General features: G+C 39.2%; 1 protein-coding gene across 1 annotated transcript in view; it reads left to right on the top strand.

The window, feature by feature from the left end:
* The window catches only part of KHDRBS2 (KH RNA binding domain containing, signal transduction associated 2), a 311,090-nt gene that overhangs the window by 132,981 nt on the left and 156,154 nt on the right, over nucleotides 1-21,955 (top strand). The window lies entirely within an intron of this gene.

Here is a 21,955-nt window from a genome sequence, read left to right as displayed (position 1 = left end):
AGCAGGCATCTCATTTGGATTTATGGCAAAGCTGGCCCAGGAAAGCTCACAGGCAGGAAGGATTCAGTTATAGGAGGAAAAGGTGACCAAGGAAACCTGGACAGGCACTTGGTGGTCCTGTAGTGAACAGTGCAAATTAATTACACGGTTGTATCTGTGTGGGCATTTTAAGTGTACTTTGATGAAGTACTTAGACACAATTTGATTCTGAAACTAACATTAAATTTAAAAATTAGATGCTTCAGTTGTAAGGTTTACTAGAGTTTCTCATTCTCCATTTTACCCCATTGTATGTGCCTTACTGTTATTGCTTCATTACCATCCATTTTGCTCTTTACTTCAAACTCATGGGAAATTGCACAGTAAAAAGAAATTATATATACATAAACAAACATATGTATATATGTAATATTTTTCCAAAATAGAGGAATAAATAAAATTAAAAAGTGCAGAACAAATCAGTGTGTTTGGCCTTTATTTTTCTCCTAACAAAAGCATTTCCTATTTAAGCAGTTCACATGTCAGTAAAAATAGTCAACTAACTTACCAGCACTCTGGCAAGGCATTGCTTCTACAAAAAGGGGTACAGCAGCTATCTCATACATTACCTGAAGCTCCAAATACTGTCTGACTGACAGTCCTGTGTCATGGATTGCACTGGCACAGTGCCAGTGCCCCCATGAGAGGTGTATTCCCCAAAATGGTTACTGTGAGATGTGATCCAAAGAAATCAGTGAAGCTTCAGTGTGTATTTAATGCTGAAGTGCCAACCCAAAGAAGGATGATGTTAGGACTGGGCATAACAGCTACGTGTCAAAAGATCACACTTCCCTGCTCTAGAGGGGGACTTGCTCTTGCTCTGTCTGTAATCCTATTACACAACCATTTCAATGACCTGATTAAACTCTTACAATGAATCCTCCTCCCATTACTAGGATCTGAAGGCTGTCTCCAGACAAAAATAATCTCTGGTAGTTAGAAATTTACTCCTTCAAGTTTCATCTTTCTTCCTCTTTCTTTTTTCTTTGTTTTCTTTTTTAATTTTTTTTTAATCGAGAATGTATGTCCCTTCTAAATCTACTAGGCAAAAAATGCAAGCTGTTTTAAATGCCTCTCCTGAAAGAGACTCCCAGTACTTCTGAGCATCCTAGTAATTTGTCTTTGTACCTATTCCAGCTTGAACCCTAAGCTCATTGATGCTGCATCGGCTGCAGTAGCTGTTTTCAGTGAAAGATTTTTGATCAATATTTCTCATTTTGCAACAAGCAAAATTCATTATAAGTACTGCAATGAAAACCTCACTTCATTTATTACTTGGCTTAGAAATATAGAGCCAGATTATACCAACATTTAGAAATACAACATTTTCCAAGGATGTAAGTAAATGACTTAGTGCTTCTGCCAGAAAAATTACAAAAGAGAATCTAAATAAAAATGTTTCTTTTTCAATGCAGTGTAATTTATATAGAGCACAGCAGTAGATAGTTAGAAATTTAAAATTAAATATGAAGTATTATATTTGATAATGCATAATGTTGGTGGAAATCTCAGTATTTCTAGGTTATAAATTTATTAATGTAATATATCTAGTAAAATATTGTGTATCTGTTTTAATTTTGTATTTTCTGAGGCCACGTGCACTCTTACTGTTGTGTTGTGCTAATTTTGTAGATGCTTTCAGAGATGCAATATCTATGAAAAGAGGGATTTGGTGGAGAAAACAAGTGTACTCATCTTATCTATATAAGCCTAGCAAAGCATTGCATAAGTCCTTTTAGTCCTGAAATAGCGTATGCAGATGCTTTCAGGGACTGGACAGGAAAAATGAATACATTAGGCACTGTGATCCTGAGCCCTGGGGCTGCTGTGTTGGTGAATAATGCAGAGAATACAGTGCATTTTGCATCTGGCCTTTGTGATTTCTCTCTGTTGCCTCTGTATTTAGGTCTTTTTCATTTGCAAATCTTTTTTTTTTTTTTTTTTTTTTTTTTTTTTTTTTTTTTTTTTTTCCCTTTGGGTTTTTTTTTTTTTTTTTGTTTGTTTTGTTTTGTTTTGTTTTGTTTTGTTTTTTTGTTTTTTTTGTCTTTTATTTAAACCTTAGCACAAGTGGCATGTTCAAAATGAAAGCATTTCAAGCTGTGGTAGAAGCTGAAATGCAGCTCTTTTATTATTCACAATCTTAAATGGTTTTACTAATTCATATTCACTTCACAGCCACAGAGTAGCCATTGTAAATTGCCTGGATGGTTCTAATGGATCCACTTTCACTCCTTAATCTCACTCGCTCCTAAATTGGCAGTGACAGTGTAGGTCCATTTTCAGAGCATGTGCTTTTAAGGAACATATCATGGTTGGTTTGTTGAAAAGTAGTCATCCAGTCACAGCAGGGGGATTGAGTGCCTTTAATTGAGGAATTATATCATTGAGAAGGCAGGACAGGCCTCCAGAGGAAAATGAAGATGACCAGTGTTCTGTATTTTACTGTTCTCAGTGTAGAAATGATTGTGGTACTGTATCTAAAGTCAAGCAGAAAGTGACAGTGGGCACATTCAAATGTCTGAATTTATGTGAGAGGTGGGGTTTCACAGCTGATGCTTTTATCCAGTTGAGATTTAGAAGTTGCACTGTCTTTGGAGGAATCAATACAGCCCTGAATGAAAAGAGAAGTTGCCTTTGGGAAGTATGGATGTGATTTGACTTTGACAGACAACTTGGAAGTTGTGTTTTGTAGAAGAGTCATGTACCCATGAATTGGAAGATGGACACACTTGAGGAGCTTTGCAAAGTAGGGAGGAAAAGGACTTTTTCCACTTATTTTGAGTCATTCTTAAAGAAGGGATGCTCTAATCATGCCATGAGAGAGACAAAATATGAGACAGCAAGACTAATTGTGGCTGTGGGGTTTATTTTTTTTTTTTTCTAAAAGCAGGATGCCAGCTCTGCTCAGTTAGTGAAAATGACCTGTGAATGGAAGACATGAGCTCTGTGCTGAGCCTGAGATCATGGACCCACCTTCCAGCAGACAGAATTAGTGTTTCTGCTGTGCTTGTTGTAGCTCTGCAGCACCTGGCTTTCAGCTGTATGTGAGTTCATCCCAGACTGAGGGCAGAGCACACCATCTAAACATGTTCTCCTCAGCCAAGTTAAAAGGTGATTTCCAGGAGGATTGGTTGTGCCTTCTGGTCCCTCTGAAAAGAAGTTTCTGTCGGTTCCTGGTTATTTCAGGTGCCTTCAGAAACCAGCTGGTGCAACCCACTTTGCTCTTTGAGACCTTTGGCATTCAGCATAGCTCATTGTGTCCTTCCTTTGCTTTCATTTTCAGATGACAAGACTAATGACACATGAGCTTAAAACATGATTTTTCAGATGAAAAGCACAAAGGCAAATGTACAGGTCTTTATATAAAAGTATGTCAAACATACAGATTTATTTAAGATCTGTGGTATCATATTCTGTGGAATGTGCTAGACTACAAAGGAAAGCATATTCAAATGGAAAATAATTCTTAAACTCTTTTAGACTTTCTAAAGTCATAATTTTGAAGTCAGGCTGTAACTCTTTTTCAATATTCTGCTGCTGTTTCTTAAATTTGTCTTTTAATATCTAGCCTTGCACCAACAAGGAGAGCTCTCCCAGTACTTCCAGAATTTCTTACTCATTCTCCGTGGTTGGGTAATGCCCTTTCTGCATCTTACAGAGGAAGAAATAAGTAGCATTTCTCCACTTTGTTCACAGAAAATATGTGCCACACCCCTTTTACCTGAACATCGCAAGAAATAACAAGCAGGCAGTTTTCTTGTTCAGAAACTGAAGCTTTCCTTTAAAAATCCCGACTCCAAATAAGATCTTGTTCTTCGCTTCCTACTGTGAAGACTTTCACATGGACTCCTATGTCTCTTGCCTCTGTTTTTCTTGGTTGGGAGGCAAAAAGACCTCTAGGTGCAGCCAAATGGGTACTGGCTCCTACGTTACCTTCCAGCTTGCAATGAAAACACCACACTGGATTGTTTCGTTTTTCCGTTCAGGAGTCTTGTATGCCTGCTGGTTTTAACCTCTCGTTAGGCAGTGTGGTGGTGGCGTGTTCATTCATTCATGTAGCCCAAATGGGTGATGTCCAGCATGACCACCAGGTCTGACAACCACTGGTGAAAGATGGAGGCACTGGCAGATGTAACCTGGCTCCAGCACAGACTGCATTTTGTTGAACAACTGTTGTAGCTGTTCTACCAAGTTTGGTTGGCAGTACTGCTGGTGGCACATGTATGTCAGCGCTTGGGGCTCCAGCTTCCTCCCAAGGCTGCCCCAGAGGCTGTGCCAGGCTGTTCCTCTGCACACCAAGCAGCCTGGAAAAAAACACACAATGGTCAGCAAAACAGCGCTGCACAACCTTCTGGCTGTGCCTCATCAGTGTCTCATGGTTTTCAATTTGTCAGAAAGCACAGCTTATCAGGTAACAGTGAAGTAGCTGCAGCTATCTATCTCCTCAAAACCCAGAAAAAGATGTGAAGAAATCTGGTGCTGTGCTCTAAAACTACCATTATCCATTATACAGAGCACAGTCACATCCCTTTCCTAATCCACTAGCTGCAGAAGATCAGCAATGAAGATTTTAAAGGCCTTCAGTTTGCCTATACAAACCTAAATAAAAAAGGTACCAAAAAGGAGAAATCTATTATTTTCTATCTTCGTTACTGCATTTTATGTACCCTTTCCTTCCAGACCTCAAACTCTTTTTCCTCTGAAAATGAAAGCTGAAATTCTTTGAGCAGAGAGCAGAAGGATTCTGTTTCCAAGCCACCTGTTTCTTTATGAACACACTTGGGAAACACATAAAAAGATTCCCCCAAGATTATGTTTGCAGATATCCCATCTGGGTAGAAGGAAATGAATGGAAATAAGAGAAATAAAATACAAAGCAGTCTACTGAAAACAGGCAAGAAAAAAATCCCCATCTATTTAGATGAGTACTGTAATGGGTTATACTGGAGACACTATAAGAGACTGATGTGCTTAAACCATTTGTCAATCACATTGATTAGAAGTATCGCAGACTTAGAGAATGCAGCTTTTCAAATGTGAAACCAGAACGGTTTGATTTTTCGGTGTGGAAGACCAAGTCTGAATTAAAACATCTGCATGCTGTGCCTAGAGTCAAAAAGTGATAGAAGCAGTGGGTGGCTCAAAAGATACAGCATGGGTTGATTACAAACTAGTCAGCAGTCACAGGCCTCATGTGTGGGTAAATGTGATGATTTATTTCTTCTTGGACTTCATTTGTGCACTGACCCTTTGTGCTCTGGCCTGAAACTAAAAGGTTATCAAATCTGTACTTTTAGTTTCTTATTAGTGCATTTCAAGGGGGTTGTTATAAAGCAAAGGAGGATCCTGCAGAGTTAAGATTAATGCACGGCACTTCATAGCAATGCATCCACCTAAGTCCTGTGTTTACAAATTAAAATAAAACTTAAAAGTTAGAGCAAACCATCACATTAACACATACTCCAAAGGCTTCCTTTGGCTTTCAGGCAACCTCAGGGAGATAGACATGTTGATCTAGTGTTAGACTGGCTGGTCTGGCAGGCAGCATGTCCTCTTCTCCCTTCCACCCTGCTGGGATTGTTTCTAATATTTGCTGGCTTTACATTAAATTCAGAAAATAAATATCATCACAGCTTCTTTGCCTCTTAAATATTTCTTTACTGTTATCAATATGGCTTCAATAAGATAAGGAGAAAGCACACTGGACCTCCTTAAAGTTACAAATATTTCAGTTGCATCTGCTGATCTAGGGAATAGGACTCAACTTCACAGGTAAAGCCACTGTGTTTCTGCATTCCTATCAATACTTGCATAATTTCAAAAAACAGCTTTTTCTGCTTTCTGTGCAAAGGAAATTTGGCCAGCCTCAGTTTGTTAATCTCTCCTTTCTACTCATTGTCCAGAGACTCTACAATTCTATGTGATAGAAGATGGTAGCAACACTTGGTCAAATATATTCTCACTGCTGGCATGAAAGAACAGAAATTTCTAAGCACAGAACTAAGCACAAAACCAACAGGTTTTGGACTTTAATTCTGCCAGCAGTCTGAAGTTGGTTTTAGATAGTCCAGGGTCGTTGCTGCATTATATGCAGACTACATTTATTTGCCATAATATTCTCCTGAAACTGGCATTTAATTTCTCTTCCTGCACAGCAGGATGCTTCAGTTGCTGTTCTGCATTTCCACAGACACAAAAGAATCAGATCTTCTGTCTCTGTGGCAAACATGATGGTTTGTCTCATTTGTCACCCTGGTGTCTGAGGAGACTGTGGCAGAAAGACTGAAAACCCACATGCGAGTGGATTAGAGAGGGTTTGTGGGCAGTGGACTCTTGGGGACCCTGTGCCCCAGGGAGAGATGCTCAGCTGCCCTCATGCCTCTCTCACCAGGTGCTGGCAGCAGGGCCAGGTGACCCCTGGTGAATGCAATCTGCCAAAACAGCAGCAGCAAGGAATGGTTGACAAGAGGATTTCTTTGCCACTGAACGTTTCTAGCATAAAAACGCCCTTCAGCAGAATGGTATTCAGAGAGATACTGGGGAGAAAAAAAAAAACCAAAAAACAGGTCAAATATATTCTTTCCTTCCTTGTTAGGCATTTTACATATAAATCTCTGGTGGGGGGAGGTCTCTCTGTGGATATGAAGGAGGGATGAGCCAAGGAAACACACGTGCAGTCTGGTGCTGTAGGAGGCATTGCAGCCCCTGGGACAGGGTGCAAGGAGCACGGGAGGGACAGCAGAGGACTGGAGGCAAGTGAGCCAAGGGTAGTAACCCCCATCATGGCCAGAGGTTGAGGAGCACTGCTAATGGAAATTTGTCATGCTCTGCTTACCAGAGAGGCATCTCAAGTGCTTTCTCCAGGTTCGTCCATGCATCTTAGGGGAGTGCAGTAATAAAACATGATGGCCACAGTGCCATTGTTCAGACTGCAGAGGAGCAGAACCTGTCGTTTCATGACAGATTTACTGATTGTGAAAGGATATAACTGGTAAATGACAGCTGTTAATTAATCAGCTGCTGTGGTGCAGCATGTCCCTGGAGCCTAAGCACCATGTGCCTTTTCTGCTGGGGAACTCCATCACTGTCAAACCCTTCAGTAACTTACATAAAATAAAAATAGAACAAATGGAGTTTCTCATAATTAGATATATCATCTCTCATAAATTGTTCCAGAATCTGTTGGCCAGTGTTGCTTATGCAACCACTCTGAATGAAATTAAAATTACACTGTGACGCAAAAAAAAAAATAGGATGAAGCTGGTAATAGTAACACCTCTGCCTGCACTTGCCTGATTGCTTGGGTTTCCACCTCTTTCTTTGCTCTTCATGTCACCAGCAGTGCAACATGTAGGTCAGTTTTAAAATACTGCAAATTTCATTCAGCATGCCCAGTGAAAACAGGTAATGCTTAAATACGTGTTTCAGATTCATAATAGATGTATTATCTTTTCCTGAGCAGTTAAAATGATGCCTGTAATCCTTTAGTCAGTTTCCAAAGCACTGCCAGCAGTCTTTAAACTTGTCTAGCATGGTTCTATTAGTATTCATTTTTTTTCTTCATCCTGATAATTTTTATAAAAGAATCCAACCAGTGCTACATGCTTTCCCCCCCCATTTTCACAGTTACAAATTGTATTTTGATTTCTCTTTATTAATATGATTTGGACAGATCCAAATAGATACATAGGTCCATAAACTGATTCACTCACCTAAACTCCCAAGTCATCTTGAACAGCAGCCTCAGCTTCAGATGAATCACCCTGTTTGTTTCCATTGAGAGCTCCATGTGATTAGTTTAGGCTTAAAAATCTTCTGGATGCCTAAGTCAAGGTAAATGAACCTCGCTCATGGGACACAAATAATCATTCATTTGTCCTATAACTGTCTTTTCAGACTGGGACCTTTGTCTCAGATCCAGCACGTCAGTAAGGACCTGGGGTTGAACACAGCCTTGGGAAGATTATGATGTCTTTGAAGAACCTGAGTAATTTGGTCTTTGCACACTTAGACTCAAAACCCCTAACATTCAGAAGGAAAACATAGCACAATGAGCTAAGTCTGTTAGGAGCTGAAGCTTTGCTGAGTTTTTGTGGTGCACATATTCCTTATTTAAGAAATATGCTTTATTTTTTCCTTTTTCCAGTTTAGGAGGAAGGAAAGAAAGAAGAAATGTATTTTTTTTTAGCATTTAATGTCTGTCATAGCATTTGAGGATGTTCATACAGTGATAAAAATATCTTCATCTTTTCTCTCTAATCTGTGGAGAATGTCTGCCGTTAACAGGGTTATTGTTCAATTTTATTTTATGTTCATTTGTACTGGCATTGAAAATGAGCAACAAGGGAGACCACAGGTGCTAAAGCAGTAAAGAACTGGAAAACAAACAAAATGCTTATTTTCAGCCAGAGGCAGGTTACAATGTTTCCTGGGAAAAAGCTTTTAATAGAAGAAAATTTTGTGGTAAACTGATGGTGACATTAGGCAGAATTGAATATAATTGATTAATTTAATCTGCATATTTTTTATTATCTAAGATATGTCTACCATGTAATGACAATTTTGCAACACTCAAAGCCTGTGCACAAGGTTATTTCTTCTTGCATAAATCTGAGCACATAAAGGGGGTTGGAGGAGTGCTTTAAATTGCCAGGGATGATCTGGATGATAAAACTTAAGTGCAAAATGAATATTAATTTTTAGTGCAGTAAAATTAGCTGACTCTGAAGACTGCAGGTACTTAACCTTTCCTGGAGTGCAATTACCTGTTTTAAACCGAATTATAAAATTATTTTACTCTTTCCATTTTATGTATGTTTGGGGTTTTGGTGATAGTCCATTCTGGTTTGGATGCTGTGCAAGTGCTCATAGGACATGGGGAGTTCTGGGTAGAGAATCTGCAGCAGTGTGCTTTAAGCTTTTAGAGGGAATGCCCTGGCTGCACCTAGTCACTGACATCTTGACATGGCCAGTTTAGTACCAGTGACATCTTCAGCTTGGGGTGAGCTCCTCTGAAGTGAGTATGTACCTGGTGTTTTCTTTGGGGCACTAGGAAGAACAGTCTGAAATTCTGAACACTGGACTTCCTGGAAGAAAGCCCTTTCCATCCTTCAGGCTGCTTTCTTTGTGATTCTAGGATTTGCTTTTACCTTTCAAAGGAGTCAGTCTGCCTTCCAGTGAGGATGTGTCTGTTCTTAGGTAAACAGTGTATTCTAAAAATGTGCAGTGAGGAATACCGGTTTCCACTGAGTCACAGACTCTCCAGCCACAAGCTACCATCATGACCCCAGCCAAGTTATCTCAAGATAAACAAACTTGACAGAACTTACTTTGACTTCCTTTACTTTTCCTTTACAAGTGATACCTTTTTAAAGTACTCTCCCATGATACAAAGTTCAGGTGAGGTCCAGACTGCGCTGCCAAGGAGCTGCTGTTACCTGAATTGTACATGGTCTGAGTACTCTGCACATTCCATGAAAATGAGTCTTCAGTAAATTTTTATTAGAATAGCTATAATCACTAGTCATTAAAAAATAATGCATTTTACTCAGGTTCATTTATGGCTTATAATGGACTAACATCCTTACAGATTTCCTTTATGGGAAGATTAGAAGATGTGTTCTTTGTCTTTGCAGAGCAAATCCCCATCATATCGGAGATGACTGAGAATCTATTTGCAAGCTATTTTATTTGCAGTCAGTAAACATGTCAGACATAAAATCATGATCGTTCCCCAGTACAGGAAGGACATGGACCTGTTGGATCAAGTCCAGAGGAGGGCCACTGAGTTGCTTAGAGGGATTGAAGTACCTCTCCTGTGAAGAAGAGCTGAGAGAATTGTGATTGTTCAGCCTGGAAAAGAAGTTTATGGTTGACATAATTGTGACCTTCCAGTATGTGAAGGGAGCCTACAAGAAAGATGGAGAGGGACTTTTTACAAGTGACAGGATAAGGGAGAATGGATTCAAACTGAGAGTAAGTTTAGATTAGATACTGGGGAAAAAATGTGAGGGTGGTGTGACAGGAACAGGTTGCTCCAAGAAGCTGTGGATGCCCCATCCCTGAAAGTTTTCAAAGCCAGTTTGGGTGGAGCTTTGCACAACCTGGTCTAATGGAAGGTATCCCTATCCATGGCAGGGTGGTTGGAACCAGATAATCTTTAAGGTCAGTTCCAACCCAAACAATTATATGATTTTATGATATATATAATATTGTTGCAACATGTTTATCTGTCAGCTACTTCTGACATCTTTGTGAGAAATCATCCAAGAATTTGCAGTCTCATTAAGATTTATTTGTCTAAATGAATATAGTGTGAATAGTTAGATTTTCTAGATAGTAGAGGAACAAGTAATTTTGCCATTGAAAAGTGTTTTTGGGTTCTTTATCATTATGCAAAACCTAATTCTACAAGAAAAGAAAAAGTGAAACTTGCAAAATCATGTGTGACTGTCACATGGGAGATGGAGTATGTCATTTGCAAAAAACTAAAATTCTGGCTCAGAAAAAGGATATGTGTGTGAAAAAGAGTGGCACAGTGGTTGAATTTTCCGTTGTTTGATTTAATTTGAAATACTTTTCCAGAAGATAATGTATTTTTTAAGTCAGCTCAGGTATCCAAACATTTTCATCTGTGTAAATCCCATTAGAGATACAGTGTTTGCCAATTATTTATGAACTTCTTTTCCCTCTTCCACTCCCCAGAGTTCAGTTTGTCTCTGCCATTATGGCTTCCCTCCACTGATGTGGTTTGCACATCACTGCATGAGAATCAAGGGGATACAAGAAAATAGTGGTCTCTTCTAAATTTGTGGTAGGATACTCAAATCCATTTACTGCTTTTGTTTGCAATGTTGTGGTTAATCAAGGGACAGCCTTAAGGAAATCATTATTGACAATCAGCCAGGAAAATGAACTTCATAATACAGTTTATCAGACAGGTCTTTAAACTGCTGGAAGCCAAACCATCCCCATTACCCTGCCTGGGCCAATTTGGTAATCAGGGAGATGTTACTTCCCTTGCATCCAGTGTTTAGGGAAGTACATTTGGTTTATCACAGGTTCCACTGTGTTTCAGGGTACAAAACATTAACAGGGAGCCCTGCACAATGGTGGAGACTTGTTAGGAAAAGCAGTGAGGAGTTAAATGGGATTATCAGTTTGAGCTTTTAAACCTTGCGCTCGCTGGGGCTTCCCAGTTGGATTTGAAAGGGTTTCTCAGAGACCCAACAACATTATCCTTCAGAAAGTCCCTGTGTGTGGAAGGAGAGGAGGATGCTGCCACCGCAGGAGGTGAGGAGGTGAAGGCAGCTGGCAGTTCTCCACACATCTTGCAGCAGGCATGATTCCTGAATTTGCAGCTGAAAGTGGGTGTAAATCGCTCTCCTCTGCACTCTTTCAGCTCTGATTATAATGAGCAATCAGAGTGGCTGAAGTGTTGCCTTGCTTTCTAGATGAAGCACCTGTAATACTCTTTTGAGCTCATTTGAATGCTAATTAGTAATAGGATCTTTAACATCAGGAGTGGGTTCCCTATTTGACACATAAACGCCTTAAGCATACACGTCTGTGTAATAGGTGATAAAAGACACATCAGCAAGCAATTGCAACTGTCATAGAACAAAAACATTATACATCTCTGTGTTGGGGATTTTTCTCTAGCTATGCAACACATCATGCCCCACATTCATGGGTTCACAGTTCCACCTGAGACGGGAAAGCATAAGAATGCATTCAGTCTGCAATTCCTGAAAATTGCGGGTTGAAAAGTTTGGGAAGAACATAAAAACTAGTGAAAATTGAAAGGCTTTGAAGAATTAATTGTTTAAGGACATCCTGAACTGCAGGAATATCAAGATTGCCAAGACTTTGGTATTTAGTTTCTCATATGAAAATATTTTCATATTTGTAATAATTCTTTACATCTTGGTCTGTTTTGTTTCTAAACTTTTTTAAATTGGAGCACCAAAATGGTCTACTAGAGGCTTTGCAGTTTGATTTATCTTCCTTTCTTCAAAATTACGTAATAGAAAATACTCTAGTAATTTATATTATACACTCAGCAAATTCTTTCTGTAGACCTGAATGTAGTGCCTTCAAGATCTTTCTCCTGAAATAACATTATCTAGAGTCTGTGCACACAGAAAGAGGTGGTCTTTATCAGTGGAGAATTTTTATTACTGTTCAACTCATTTTCTGGATCACTTATGAATAGTTTAACAGAACACGTTCCCAAATGGTTCTTGTGGGATTCATCTAGCAACTTCTCTAAAATGAACACCTATTTCCTGACTTCCATAATGTGTAACTTGATGAGCTCTCCAACTGCTACCTAATTAAGGAAAAGGGCAGCAGCTCCTCTTTTGTATTCAATAGGAGTGTATTGGGAACATCTGTCTTACTTAGTCCCTTGTTAGTTTAGGAATCCCAGAGAAGCTTAACCCTGAAGGAATTATCAGATCTCCTTCACTCTCACGTGGCACTGCTGCCCAGACACTTCAGTCTGAGGAGTATTACTGTGAACAATTCTGGCATCTGTGGATTTCAGGGATGGGAAGCAACTGAACAGGAAATTAGACGGCCACAAGTTGGTGTTTAGGATCAAAATCATGCCTGTATCCTGTGTGTTTGAGTTCTTTTGCAGCTGTAAGATGAGTGAGCAAGTTACACAGATTGGGAAAGGCTTGGAGGTCTCCTAATGTAGGCACCTGCACTAGCAATTAGGCTTTGAAGTAAAACCTACATGCATCAGTGGATCTGTTCTCTAGGCCTGTATTGGGAAAGCATCCTTCATCAAGTGAGTGGTTAACCAAGTATTTATTTTCAAGTGTGTACTTGGAGCCTTTATCATGAAATTTGGCTTAAATATAAATAAATTAATTGCCTAAGACAAGCTTCAGGCTTCTTTATAGTCAAAGTCAAGTGCACACATTAGACCTCTTCTGATGGATTGTTTCAAAATACAAGTCTTTTTTATTTCTTATGCATAAAATAGCTTTGACATGGATTTTTCCCTTCAGAATTTTCTCCATGGTAGAAATATTTTTTCTACTATATCCTTCAGGTTACCAAACCCAAAGTCTTTAAAGTACTTGACTAAAACTGGAATTTACTTTTTTTCCAGATCAATAGTTTGTAGCAAAATAATTCATTCAGAACCTGGAGAATTACAAAACATATCTTTTCATACAAGTCCCTGTTCTTATAACCGAATACCCCTTGTGAATCTTGTGATACAAGTGATATTTATTTTTTGGAGAAAAAAATTGTTCTTATAGGACTAATACAATCATAATGAAGCTTAAAGACAGAGGAGGAGCAACAAGGTGATACAGATATTTAATTTTATTTTTTCTGTTTGTACATTTTAAAAAACCAAGACTGGCTTTTATTAAGGACAGTTTTTGGGAACACTGTATACGTAACAAATATAAAGATGAATGTTTCCTGATTAATAAGAATTTTTGATAAATTATTGTCAGTTTATGGAATTAGCATAAATACAGTTAACCTTCTTTTCATGATGACTGATAATTTGTCATCAGCTAGCCTATTGAATTACCTAAAACATTAGTAGAGTTTTCTAGTGTCTATAACATTTGTATCACTTTAAGATGATTTTTCATGCTCTCTCTCTAAAAAAAAAAATAAAAAATAGGGATTAAAATTTATAAAACTGTTGGCTCCGAACATAATGAAATAGAGCTAGATTGATGTAACACAGCCAGTAAAATTATTTCTGGAATGTGAAAATGACACCAGAGGAAAAGAAGGTATATTTTCCTCCAACCAGTACAAATGAAGTTATATCTGCTTTCCTCAAATGATGTTTCTGTTCTGCCAAAGGGTTGATGCTTTATTTTTGACACAGTAAGCTCTTAAAGCTCTTACAATGTCATCAGCCTTTATTATATCTCTCTACTCTTCATTTTTTCAAATCACTAAATAGCTGTATTTATCCTTTTGAATGTGGTGATTTGGCATTGGCTGTCAGCAGCCTGGGTGAAGTTAAGTGAAACCCTATATCATAGTGAGGAGCCCTTCCTAAAGGGATGGTGAAGTTTGGGAATAGTCTGTGCTCATTAGTTTTGATCCTTTTGTGCAGAGACTCATCCTCAGCAGTAGCTGTAGCCATCACAGTTTACACTGTGGCAGAGCCCAAGCAATTGTTGATACGCTGAGATGGGGATGTGTATAATCTAGCACTGGTGGAACTAAGAAGTGCATTGAATGCAAAAAGCCTCATCCAGCTATATATTTAGGTTTAAAATTACACACGTGTAGCTGAAAAAAAAATCTCTGTATCCCAAGAGTGTTTTTCAGAACTGGTCATCTAAAGCACTTAGTTCCTTATGTTGTCTTTCCACTGACATTGATATCCCTTTGTCCCAGTAAATGTGGTGCTGCCATCATCTGTTGCAGGTTGCAGGCTTTGTGCTAAAACCATAGCACAGGGCTGGGAGCTGCCAGCCTTTCTCTGGACTGTTCAGGGTCTGTCCCCAGCTCCCTTTGAGCTTGCTGACTTCTAGCAGCTTTTGTCTGATGGCTGAGTGATTTTTACCTTCACTGCTTTACTTTTTGCCTAGGTTTGTACTGTATCTGTAATTAATGGTAGCAATAATAAATCATTGTTCTGTGTGGAGGGTGCTGCTATGGCCCTAGAATAAAAGTGCTGGACAGGGAAGTACAGGGCTGGGATGGAAATGGAGGCATTGAAAGCAAAGGTATGGAATGATAAGGAAGGCTCCAGGACTGTAAGCAGGGACTTGGCATCAAGATCAGCTGCAGGTCATTGAAGGGAGAAAACACTGGGATCTGGGTAAAATCACTTCACGAGTAACAAAGAGAGCAAAAAAAAAAGCCATACACAGCAGGTGTAAAACTTACCATATCTTGTGAAATTGGATGGGAAATGGAGTTGCTAAACAATGGAGAAAGAACAATGCCTATAGCATGTTTACCATCCTAAAATTAACCCCCTGTGCTTCCTGGAGAGAGGAGGAAGAAATTATTGCTGTCAGCTTTATGTGTTTGTAGTGGATTGTCTTCGTCTGGATGCTAGGCACCTACCAAAGCCTCTCTATTGCTCCCCTCCACAACTGCAGAGGGGAGAGAAAATATAACAAAGGATTCATAGATTGAGGTAAGCACAGAGAGAGATCTTACCAAGTTCTGTGAAGGGCAGAACAGGCTAGAATTAGAGATATTAATTGTTACTAACAAAATCAGAGCAGGATAATGAGAAGCAAAATAAGACCTTAAAACTAACTTTCTCCCCACTTCTCCCTCCTTCCCAGCTCTACCTCCTGTCCCCCAGTGGTGCAGGGAGACAGGGAATGGGGGCTGCAGTCTGCTCAGTTCACCACAGGTTATTTCTGGTGCTGGTCAGGAAGAGGAGTCCTTCCCCTGATCCAGCGTGGGGTCCCTCCTACAGGAGACAGTCCTCCATGACTTTTTCCAACATCAGTCAATTCCACAGGCAAGGGTTTCCTGCGTAGTGCTGCAATGTGGGTCAATGTTCTGTGGGACGCAGTCCTTCAAGGACAGGCTGCTCCACCATGGGTACCCCACAGAGAAACAAGTCCTGCAAGGAAACTTGCTGCAGCATGGGCTCCTCTCTGCACAGGTCCCTGCCAGGAGCCTGAATTACATCTGGGATATAACTTTCTCTCCTTTTTCCTTAAATATGTTACTGCAGGGGTGTTAACACCATTTCTGATTGGCCCAACCCAGGCCAGTAGCTCATCCGTCTTGGAGCCATCTGGGATTGGCTCTGCCAGACACTGAGGAAGCTTCTGGCAGCTTCTTACAGAAGACAGCCCTATACCCTCAACTGCTACCAAAACTTGGCCATGCAAACCCAATACAGTATCTTGCATCAAAGATCTCAGGGTACTGCAACTCAAATCAGTGCTCTCCTTTCCACGGTGAAGCCATCAACCTTAGGATCCCCAGGGCAGTGGAAGGGTGAGTGTAAAACAAGGGAAAGAGTCAGACACTAGAAAGTTAGTTTATTTGTCATTTTTGCCTGCATGGAACTTGAGCTGCAGTCATTAGTATGGAGCTAAACTTCCAATAAATCTTGGATTAAAGGAGAAAAAAAAAATCTTCTTTTAAGATATGTTTTTGCCCATAGTAAAAGTGTAAGATCTTGTTTGGAGTTCAAGCAAACTACATTGTAACTTGGTTGCAACAAACTGCTAATTAGCTTTTTATAAATACAAGCATGACATTTTCTACTCTCTTTAATTAAGGCAAAGTCTTTTTCCTGAATCTGAAGGTGCCTGGATTGCAGTGATCCCTAGATGTGATCATAAGTTTTAAGATTAACATAATGCTATGAAGCATCTTTAGGTATGGTAATTGTGCATTTCTTGAGGATCTTTGATTTCCCACATAAGCTTGCAATTCGTTGATTGTATTCAGTAAACATCTTTGGCTTGGTTAATTCAAGGAGCAGTTTTCTAGTGCCCAGGTGGTTCTTATCTATGCTGTTTTAGCTTCTTCTTAGATTTGTACAAATGTCAAAACATTTACAGGTCTGTGACCTCTTAGTTTTCTGGCAGGGAATTCAAGCATAGATCACTAGTTGTTGTTCACAGTGCTCACTGTCAGGTGACTCAGCTTTGGCACATACCATTTTAGTGTGTTAATCTTTTTCCTAAACTTTTATTTTACTCCAAAGAATTTCTATTTTTTCTTCATTTAACCTTCATGTTAGGTGTTAGGGTTCTTTCACTACTGGTTGTCATATAATCACATTATTTTGCTGATTAGTCTTTTTTTTCCTTTTCACCTCTCTAAATAAAAATATTATCTAGGTATGGTTTAGTACCTCCTAGCCATTAAGATTTTGTTGCATTTAGTTTTGAAAAGCATCAGGAAATAAAGCATTGAAGGACCTGTTTGCCCAAGACAGTACTGTATGTACACAATTCTCTGCTCCATTTCACCAAAATAACAACATTTTCATGATCAATCAAGTATAGAAAAATAATTGTTGTCATCTGTATCTCCAGTAATTTTCTCTTGTAGGCAATGTTCTTCCTGATGCCTGCATTTCATGGAGGTGGGGTCTCTGTGGCTGACTGCAGGTGTTGTACACCCACTGTCTTTGCACTGCTGTGTGAGCTCTCTCTGTGTACTCACCACTTCCATCTTGTTTATTCTTCTTCCTGGAGTGAGAATAACTGGTTTAAAAATAAGAGTCAAGGAATGGCTTAGGTCTTTTAGCTTCATTCTGTACTCAGCTGAATCTGTTTCCAATGCCTCATCCATTATCAAATTGTTCTCTTTTCTTTTTTCTTTTTTATTTTATTTTTCTTTTCTCTTTGTTTCTCCATTGATGGGACCTTGGACCTGAAAGTTTTTTAAACTCCAAAACTGCAAACCCAGTACCCCCAATAAATGAGTTCACTGTTACTTATACTATAGTCAGTGTGGCAGACAACATTTTAATTCTTTTCATTTATGTCCAGATTAAAAATTAATAGGTTTGCATTTGTCAAACTGCATGCTCATTAATTTTCTTCTGTAGCATTGCCCACTGATCTTATGAATAATGCCTTTGTAGCAGCAGCCCTGTGATTATCATTTTTGTCCAGTGTCTGCACTAAGCGTTTTTTTGTAAATTCTTGCAAGATATGAAATCCATTGCAATTCTCATATTGTTCCTCAAGCACCCATTGTTTCTTTTCATAGCTGAATTTGTTTCATTATAGGAAGTTTTTTGTATTGTATTGATTAAATTTATCTCTGAGATCTACATAATTCCTACTGCAAGTTTGTTTTCTATTATTCTTTGATACCCTTTTATTGCAGTGTTATGAGGACACTTTTGATTCCCCAATCTGGACTGTGTAACTGTTTTCTGTGCAAACTTAATTTCTTTCAACTTTATTCTAGTATTTTTATTCAAGCGTTTTAGCCAGGCATCCAGACAGAAAGCAGTTCTCTGTCAACACACATCCTTTTAAAATGTTAAGACTCCTCTCACATGCAGAGATAATTCATCATTTTTCTTGGCCTTTATGTTCCTGTCACTCACATACTTCACTTTTGCAGAGGTTGGTACTCCTAATATTTCTGCTATAGAGTTTTATAACTCATTTTCCCTGCTTTAGTCAACTGGAAATTATAAAACACAGTAGATGTTTCAAAACACCTGTTATCCTTAGGAGGGAGTGGGTTATAGAGCCATGCATCATGTTGAAGGTGGATGGACTTCAGCACTGTGTGACTGACACTCTGAGAATGAGAGGAGGAAGAAAGAATGAAGGGAATGAAGGAAGCCTGAAGTACATTGTATGAGGGGAGCTGGGTTCTGTTACTCTTGAGAAATGAAGGGAATTGACATGCAGAATAGAATGGAAGAGGATCAGGATGAGGAGCAGTTGTTTCTGGAGGGTGACACATTTTCTCTGCTTTACTCAACCCACACTGAAGTAAAACATTGTCACTATGAACTAAGAACCATGCTGTGAACCTGAGAGTCAGTACTAAGAGCGATTGCCATCACTATCCCAGAAGCCAAGGAATCTATTCCTTTCCTTTTATGAAGCAGAGCTGATCAGGTCCCAGGTTTGTTGTTTTTCTGCCCCAAGATCCAGCGCCTGAGACTTAACTGCATTTTGAATCAGTGAATCCATCAGGCTTTCAATGTGCGTCACCTTCCACTGTGGTTCATTTCATGTCTACATGAGAAAGCTTAAGCAGTTATCATTTCTGTGCTTGGGCTGTGAGGGAACAACTCGGCTGCTGGGTGGACACTGGCCGAGGCTGTGCAAGCTGAGCAGGGTCTACAAAACTGCTGGACATGATGTAGGGAATTGTAGAATGTAAAAAGCTATGAGAATCTGCCAAAAGTTACAGACAGCACCACGGGGAATACCTGAACCTCAGAGGTGATTAAGGCAGAGTTATATGAGAAACAGCCAAAGTCCACAAGTAATTGCACTGGTGCATTAGAGGCCACTAGGGCCTTGGAAGGCCATTAGCACCCAGATAGCCTTGTAAAGAACATCATGAAAAATAGATTTATGATGATCTCACTTATTCTGCCTTAATGTATCAGGTGCTGGAAAGTCTCATAATCCGCTTCAGTCCTTACCAGTCCTACATGGGGTGTTATTCATTAGTGTTTTCATTTGACTCAGAAGCATAGTTTAGAGGAGAGCCTCCTGATCATTCCCAATTCCCATTAATTAAAGTGAGCAGAGCTCATGGGGTTTTAACTGGATTTCTCTCCTATGAAACTAAATCAAGGCTGGGCTCCAGAAAGGCTCTCTGGCTTCTAATGGGAGCTCAGTTATTGCAACCAGAGTACAACTAGCAGGAGTCAAAACCCACTGCTGTGCTACACGAGGGGCAGTACTGCCATCCTAAATAGAAGCAGTGTGGATATTGGGTCCATGGCACTGACCATTTTGCTGTGCACTTGGGATGTGCTGCTTGCTAATGAAGATCTGCAAAGGTGTTGTCCATCTTGCTGTGCTCCTGGGAGGGCCTGCTCATCTGTACTGCCCTTGGAAAGCTGTGTTAGCTGCCAGTAGGTATCACCTGCCGTACCAGCGAGTGTCTCCCCAGCAGTGTGAGCCATGTCTGTTGTTTGCTTGTTAGATGCCTGATACCCCACACAGGATTAAGTGTAAGGCTACATTCAGTCCCCAAATGCTCAGTCATATTCCTTGGCTTTGGGAAAGAGAGCTTGGTACAGTGCTCACATGGTCTGTGAGTTCCTACTGATCCATAGTTTTCCTTAATCAAGTTTCCTTGTGTCTGTACATACACCTGTAATAAAAGGAGCATTATTGTGACATTTTGCCCTATGATGGGAAGAGATACTATGTTAAAATTCAGTCTTTAACCCCAAGTGTTCCACAAGAAGAAACCTCATTAGGCATCCTCACAAAGAAATGTGTAGTATCTCACACAGCCTATGGTTTCCAACAGCTATAGAAATAAGCTCCAAGTAGTGACAGAAAACATGTGCTGAAGAGGCAGGTTATAAAATGATGTGTTATAGGAAAACCTGAGTTTGTTCCAGAACTAAAAGAGAAACATAATTATCATTGTTACCACTGGAGGGGCATATTCCAGGTATGCATTATAAAATCATATTGCTGATGTCTTAGCTGTACAGAATCCTCATCAAAACAATGAGCCAAATATTATTATTTTGCTTTTTCTACATCTGAAAAAAAAGATCCAGTTTCTAAATTCTAAGTTTATTAGTAGTCTTTCCCTGAAATATAATTTGTGGGGCTTTCTGGCATTTGTTGGTTTTTTTGTTGTTTTTTTTCCCCCTCAGATTCTTTAAAAAGCAACAGGGAAGAAACTTCCTGCAATCACTTGGATGTATCTTTATAACTATTAAGACTTAATTCTACTGAAAACTCCACACCAGTTTTTTTCAGAAGAAGTAATCAAATGTGTGAAATTTTTTTTCCAGAAAACTGGAAACATCTCATCATGGAATTTTATATTATGCTATGGTTCTTTTGGACATTCAGTGAGATTTCAGTTATAAGCTAAAATGCCAAAGATAATTTAACTGTAAAAAAAAATTACTGAGACAATTATGTCGTATCTTAATTTTTCTAGTTTTAGTTGTAAACAAATATATCAATTTTCAAATTTAAAAATTAAATAATAGTTCACATTTATTGAGTTACGATTTTATCATAATCTGCAAAATGTTGACTTAGATGGAGCCAGATCTTGAGCACTGGGGCTGCAGGATGTAGCCTTTGTGTATTCCCTGGAAAATCAAAAAGCCTTTGAGGCTGGATCTTCTAACATAGATAAAAAAACCTGAATACTTATTGTTAGGAGTATAGCATTTTGCAAATGTTTTTGGTAGCAAGCAGTGTGTAAATTAGTCAATGCTGAAATAAGTGGTCTTAATGCAGAATTAAATAAGCTAAATCAGTAAGAATTGTATTCTGTTGTTACAGTTTTTATATCTTAACTAAATGTTCATAAACTATTATTTTAATATATACTAAAAAGCTGTAACCTCTTCACCATTTTCAAACAAATTAGTTTACTGCTTTTTCTGTGATAATGTTTTCTGTATATACATACTTTCTTCTAAATTACATTTCGAAAAATATTTTTGAAGACCAAGAGTTCAACTCATCATTTCTTTAGCATTACTTATATCTATCTTGTTTAGTAATGGATTGGATTTTCATTATGTTGTCATAGCCAGTGCCATTAACATGATCACTATTCTATGTCTTTGATTTTTATGGAGGAGTAACTACTACGAATGTATTTTGCAATTTACATTTGCTATCTCAAAACTTTGTGTAAGAAAGTGGATTGACATTTCAGAACATTACTCTAACGCAAACTAGGATTATTAGGCTTATTTTATAGCCAGAAAATTGGGACCCAAAGATGGTTGAGCTATATCTAGGTGTGGTGATTCACCATCTGAGCTGGTGTACACTGCATTGCATAGGTACCCTGAACTGGGACTGGGGCTGAAACTCGGACATCACTGGGTACTGAGAGCAGCTCAGGGGCCCTTGGCATAAGAAGCACATGGATCTGTCGGAGCAAGTCCAGAGGAGGGCCAGGAAGATGATCAGTGCTGGGGCCCTTCTGCTATGAAGAGAATTTGGGTTGCTCAGCCTGGAGAAGAGAAGGCTCAGGGTAAATTTATGGCACCTTTCAAGTACAGAAAGAGGGCAGGAAAGCCAGACAGGGACGTTGTGAAAAGGTGCATAGTGAGGGGACAAGGGGTAGTGGCTTTAAAGTGAATAAGAGTAGGTTTTAGGTAGGGAAAGGTTCTTCTCTATGAGTATGGTGAGACACTGGAGCAGTTTGACCAGAGAAGTTGTGGATGCCCCATTCCTGGGAGTGTTTAAGGCCAAGTTGGAAGGGGCCCTGAGCAACCTGATTTAGTGGA

This window comes from Pyrgilauda ruficollis, unplaced genomic scaffold (genome assembly GCF_017590135.1).
Source record: "Pyrgilauda ruficollis isolate IOZ18807 unplaced genomic scaffold, ASM1759013v1 scaffold40, whole genome shotgun sequence".
Classification (NCBI taxonomy): Eukaryota; Metazoa; Chordata; class Aves; order Passeriformes; family Passeridae; genus Pyrgilauda; species Pyrgilauda ruficollis.
This window is presented reverse-complemented; position numbering and strand designations above follow the sequence as displayed.